The sequence below is a fragment of the Etheostoma cragini genome, chromosome 1 (genome assembly GCF_013103735.1).
Source record: "Etheostoma cragini isolate CJK2018 chromosome 1, CSU_Ecrag_1.0, whole genome shotgun sequence".
Classification (NCBI taxonomy): Eukaryota; Metazoa; Chordata; class Actinopteri; order Perciformes; family Percidae; genus Etheostoma; species Etheostoma cragini.
Window position 1 is genome coordinate 11,226,555 of NC_048407.1, and position 5,314 is coordinate 11,231,868.

The following is a 5,314-nucleotide window of genomic DNA, read 5'->3' on the forward strand; positions in this document are numbered from 1 at the left end:
AGGCTGCATAAAGTTGTTGAGACTACTGTTGTTACATTGTATTTCCTCCTCTTCCAGGATGGATCTCTTTTTGTGTGGTTGTTGACTACTGTTATTTGACGTGACAAGACCTGTCGTCTGGAGGAAATGGCCACAACACCGCCGCTCCATGGATTGTTGTTGGGATGATTATCACAGAAGCCTGGCAGAACACAATCACTGGATGGCAGCTAGGAGATAGCAGCTAGGAGCTAGCAGCTACCTGCTATAAGCTTGCAGCTACCGACCGGATCGAGACAGGGACCAGGGTAGGTGAATTTAAACAATGTCTGAGTTGAAAACGCATCTTGTTGTCAAGTTGTCAGGGCCCTGTTCATGTTGCCCGGACCTTTTAATTGCATTTTATGTCTGTTAAGAGGCACAAAGGCTCTCTAAAACATGCCCTGGCAACTGCGGTTTTGGCTCAGTGGAAGCTCGTCCACGTAGCTGCAGATACTCTGTGTTGCCTGCACTGATTTGGGTCGGCATATTTATGAAGCTCAAGATCAACGTAAAAAATGTACGGAATTATCCTTTAAGCATTTGTTCTCAATTGACGCTGAAACCTGTTTTACTGTAGATGCTGTAGATACAGTAACTGATAAAAGTACATTGTAGTTGTTCCTTAAATGTCTCCATGTGACTTTGCTTAATTTTACCCACGGTTTGTTTGAATCATATAAATATAACTAAGAATTAAAACCAAAGGACATAGTATACGTATCAGCTGTGTCATGGCGTTTTGGTAGGGTTAGAGTTTGTCAGGTTTTGTTATGACATAACATGATACAATATAAAGCATACAATATGAGACTATTGCTTAGTTTTTACACTCTAGTTAAACCCACTGATTGCCAGAAACCTTATACCATAATCATACATGTAGTATCACAGTAGTTGGCTGATCAATAGTAAATATATTATCAAACATGTGTGGAAAATATAGTCTATTAGGTGTAAGAAAACACATATTTGCAATAAAATCTTGCTACTAAACTATAATGCTGTAGGCTTTAATTAAAGTTTAATTCAGACTTACACAATATGTGAGCATATATTAGCTAATTGCAGATATATAAAGGGCTTTACATGTTTGAACCAGGATTAAAACAAGACATGCCAGTTATTTTTGCAGGTGGTCTAATTTCTCTGTACTGTATATTTACTGGCATGCTTAAACAACATGCTTTGTTACTGTACACCACTTATATATACTGTATCTCCCTCTGATCTGGTTTTGAATACATTTCTAAATGGGACTTTTGTCTTGGCAGTATTGCGCACCTGCCTCTTTCTCTTCACTTCTTCATCTTTCACCATGCTACAGTACACCCAGCTAATCTGGAGCCAGTGCTCCATTCTCTCCAGCCCTCCATCTAACAGCACCTTGTTTGATACCTGAGGGACATGCAGTACACCTTGACCTCCCTACTTCTCAGACGCAACAAAGCTGGTCCATGTGGCCTCCAGTTTACCCTCTAATCCACCTATATAATTACAAATACCTCTCCCCTCAGACGCCTAAGCAATCTCCCAGCAAATTCACATGAGGCTGGAGGTGGGTAGTTGCAGAAACCAGATCAGGAGGCCTCAGTTCATCAAGTGTGTCTCTATCAGAAACCAAAGACACTTAATCAGTGCATGGACACAAACCCATACACCAAAGTACATTCTTTCTCCCAGATGGATTCACCAACACACACAATACTAAAATCTGAAGAGAGGACAAAGAAGGAGTTAAAATAAATGAATAATTCTGTTCAACAGCGCACCAACAGATTTTTAGATGATTGTCAGCAGTGCTGATTCACCGATAAATTCATGCAAATCAAAACCTTTTTCTGACTACCATTTAAATTGCTGTTTATCTCTCCCACCGGGATGGAGTGATGGAAGGAGGGTTCCCAATCACCCACCCATCCATGCTTGAAGCCTCTGGAGGGAAAAGGAAAAAAGAGGGGGAGGCTTAAGTAAACAGAAGAGAACAAATGAGCTCTGTGACGGCTCAGCAAGCACTGCCTCCCTCCTTGTCTGTCTGAATGCCGGTCCTTTGTTGATGGCTGAATAGGGGGCTAAATATCCCTTGAAATCAGAGCCAGAGCCACCTCTCTGGATGCTATATTCTGATGCTAAAGCCTTTCACATGCAAATAGTAACTGGGTTAGGATTGGTTCTACTCCAATGGTTGGTGCGTTATAATGGACATCATAGTTGAGGTCAGAGGATGAGTAATGGAGCAATTTTTGTGTTTCTCCTCTTCAGCTGACTTTTGGAGTCTTTGGGTTTATAACGTTGTGTGGTTATTCACGCTGCTTTGACAAGATCTCATTTCTTGATGCGAGGAGACCAGATGGTGTCCCGCAAACTAGTGTTTAGCATGGCAGGAAGAAGAGTTTGGGGTGAGAGCAATGCTTAGTTACAATTCACTGAAGGATTAGTGTGTGTGTGTGTGTGTGTGTGTGTGTGTGTGTGTGTGTGTGTGTGTGTGTGTGTGTGTGTGTGTGTGTGTGTGTGTGTGTGTGTGTGTGTGTGTGATAACACACACACACACACATGACACAGCTATGTGTTTGTGTGGCTTGGCAACCCATTCATTAGGACCTAAATCACCAACTAATACCCTCTGTATTCCCTAAATGGGTTGGGTCCTCACAGCACAAGCGCACAATCTGTGGTGACTTTGGTCTGTTGTTGTTAAAAACCCACGGACAGTTACACTGAACACACACACACACAAGCTTAAATACACCCTTTTAAAAGCTAGAATTACACCTACTTTAACACTTTCTTTCGATGCCATTTTCACACTAAGGTGCAGACACTGTTGTGAAAATGACTCCCATCCAAGCCAGCATTTTGTTTTTGTAAAGCTTTCCAGAAAGTCTCTTCTCCTTCTAATTGGGTCGGTGAACAACTAAATCTTTGGTCATTGGTCATAAAGCCACCTGTGAGGCATTCAACTTAATTCAAATGTGGTTCATTGTCATTTCAACCACATACCCAAAACAACATTTCAACATGGCTCAAGTGATGTTGCACATTTAAAATATATAAAACCAACACTTCATTAAGACGACATACAAAACAGGCTACATTTAGTGCACACACAATATAGGCTCTGTAAAGTTCAGCTAACACATTGGTAGCCTTAGTGCTTGTGGAATGTAAACACAGAATATAAACACAGCTGTTAATTTGCGTGGAATGTAGAATGGTTGGCATTTAACAGTCACAAGCTCCACCAGTGGTTAGCAGTAGTTGGATAAAAGCACCGTATTATTGTACCCGTCCGTGTCTGTGTTAATACAGCCCACCTCCATGAATCTTACCCACCAGAGGAGCATCTGCTCGGAAAGCTAGCAGGCCTGATAGCTAGATAGCTGAGTCTGGCACACTGTTGTTCAGCCATGTGTCCACAAAAACAAAAACAGAAGTTACTGAACTTGCGTAGTGTGTTGTGTATTCCGTCTGTTATAAAGTTTCCTGGATATTCTCCAATCTGTACCTATGTGGCTTGCTTCAGCTTGCTTTTGGGTCCCCCTATGTGCGGGTTGAAAACATGTGAAACTAGCAAAAATGCCTCAGATGACGCAAAACAACGTTTTTTTTGCGTCATCTGAGTTTTTTTTCAAGACACACAATACAGAGATGTCTCGTCTCAGGGTGACATTAAGGGGGGAAGCTCAGTCACTTTAAAATACTAAAGGGTATCTACTGATACAAAGCTTAATGCTTGTTTGGTGGAGCATCCCTCTAAAAGCAATGTTTTGGGTTGTGAAAAACACCCTCTATGTACTGCATAAGAAAGCAATGTCTTCACCCCCTCAAAGTCTTAAAAAAAGCATAAAAAAGTGGGGTCAACAATACAAAAACTTGAATTATTCCCAGCATGTACAAAACAGAAAAGAATTAGACCGATGTAAGTGGATAATATCTTCCCCAGGGACATTATATTATTTCACACCACCGTGTACTGAAGGTAAGGGCAAGGACAAATACTCCTTTCCCTGCAACATATTCAATGCACCATTTTGATTATGCCACTGTACTTAAGCTGTCAGTGCTTACCTTAGAGCTATGCTTACATTTGCTACTGCTGCCATTCATATAACATAAAACATTTCACCTTCACCCCAGCATTCATATGGTGCTTCCTTGCGGGGATGAAAGAGGTCAAAGTGTGAGAAGCAGCATGTGGATTAGTGCCATAGATATGTGTGTCTTCTTCAATGGCTTAATGCTAAACTCACTGGTTCTTCCCAAGCAGAAGTCCTTATCATCATGCGCAATAAAAGATTGTCAGCAGTGTGAACTTGCACCTACACCAAGTCATCAGTCACACAAGGCATAATGAATAAAACCAAAATAAATGAAAAATATATTATTATGTGCAACATCAGGCCAAAAATCTTCCTTTCAGCTGTCTCAGAAAGAATAGACTTTTTCATATAGTACTGTCTTGAATTTGCAGCAGTCTCTCAAAACAAAGTTTTTACATATGCGGAGACCCTTTCAATTTTCTGCTGTCTTGAAGAATCCTTGACTAACACTCAACAGTTTACTTAAGAGCAGCCAGAACATTGGCTTTTGTCTGTGGCAGAAATGAGGGCAATTACCTGTGCCTCTTATGATGCTCATTGCCTTCCGTAATCTCGCTGTGGAGTGGCTGAAAGGAAAATATGAGGGGCCTTAGGGGTTATGTACATCTGCACTCCATCAAGACATAGACGTAAATCCCAGGTGTGGGGCGGGGAGTCAGTTGGTCCACTGCCTGCTTTAAATAAGTCTGGCCGCGGCGGACTGGAGGAGAGGATGAGAGAACATACTGGTAGTAACGTTAGTAAATAGGCTGTTCAAGGCTCTTTTATTCACATTAACGTCGGATGAAGTTGTTCTTTTCTTAAGTAGAAATTATGCTGAGTAATTAATAAACTTTCCTGACAAAATATTTTTGCTATGGTAGTGTAATATAATGTAACGTTAGCTAGATTGTTTAGTAGTTTGTTGGATAGAGATGCACCCAATACAACTAACGTTAACCCGTTGTGTGTGAACTGATATTAGGGTTAATATTGAGGATCTACAGGTTGTGTTTTGTTTAATATGATGTTAGGTGGCAGATCAGTGGGTTTGCTGCATTAAAATATATATCCTGTGTCCCAGACAAAACCTAATATTTTCTTGGAGGATGAAAGATCAATTTGTAATTATACTATAACCCCATCTCCATCCCATGGGCTCACCACCTGTGGGAGGAACCGCTGGGGTCGGGTGCGCTGCCACATGGGTGGCGGCG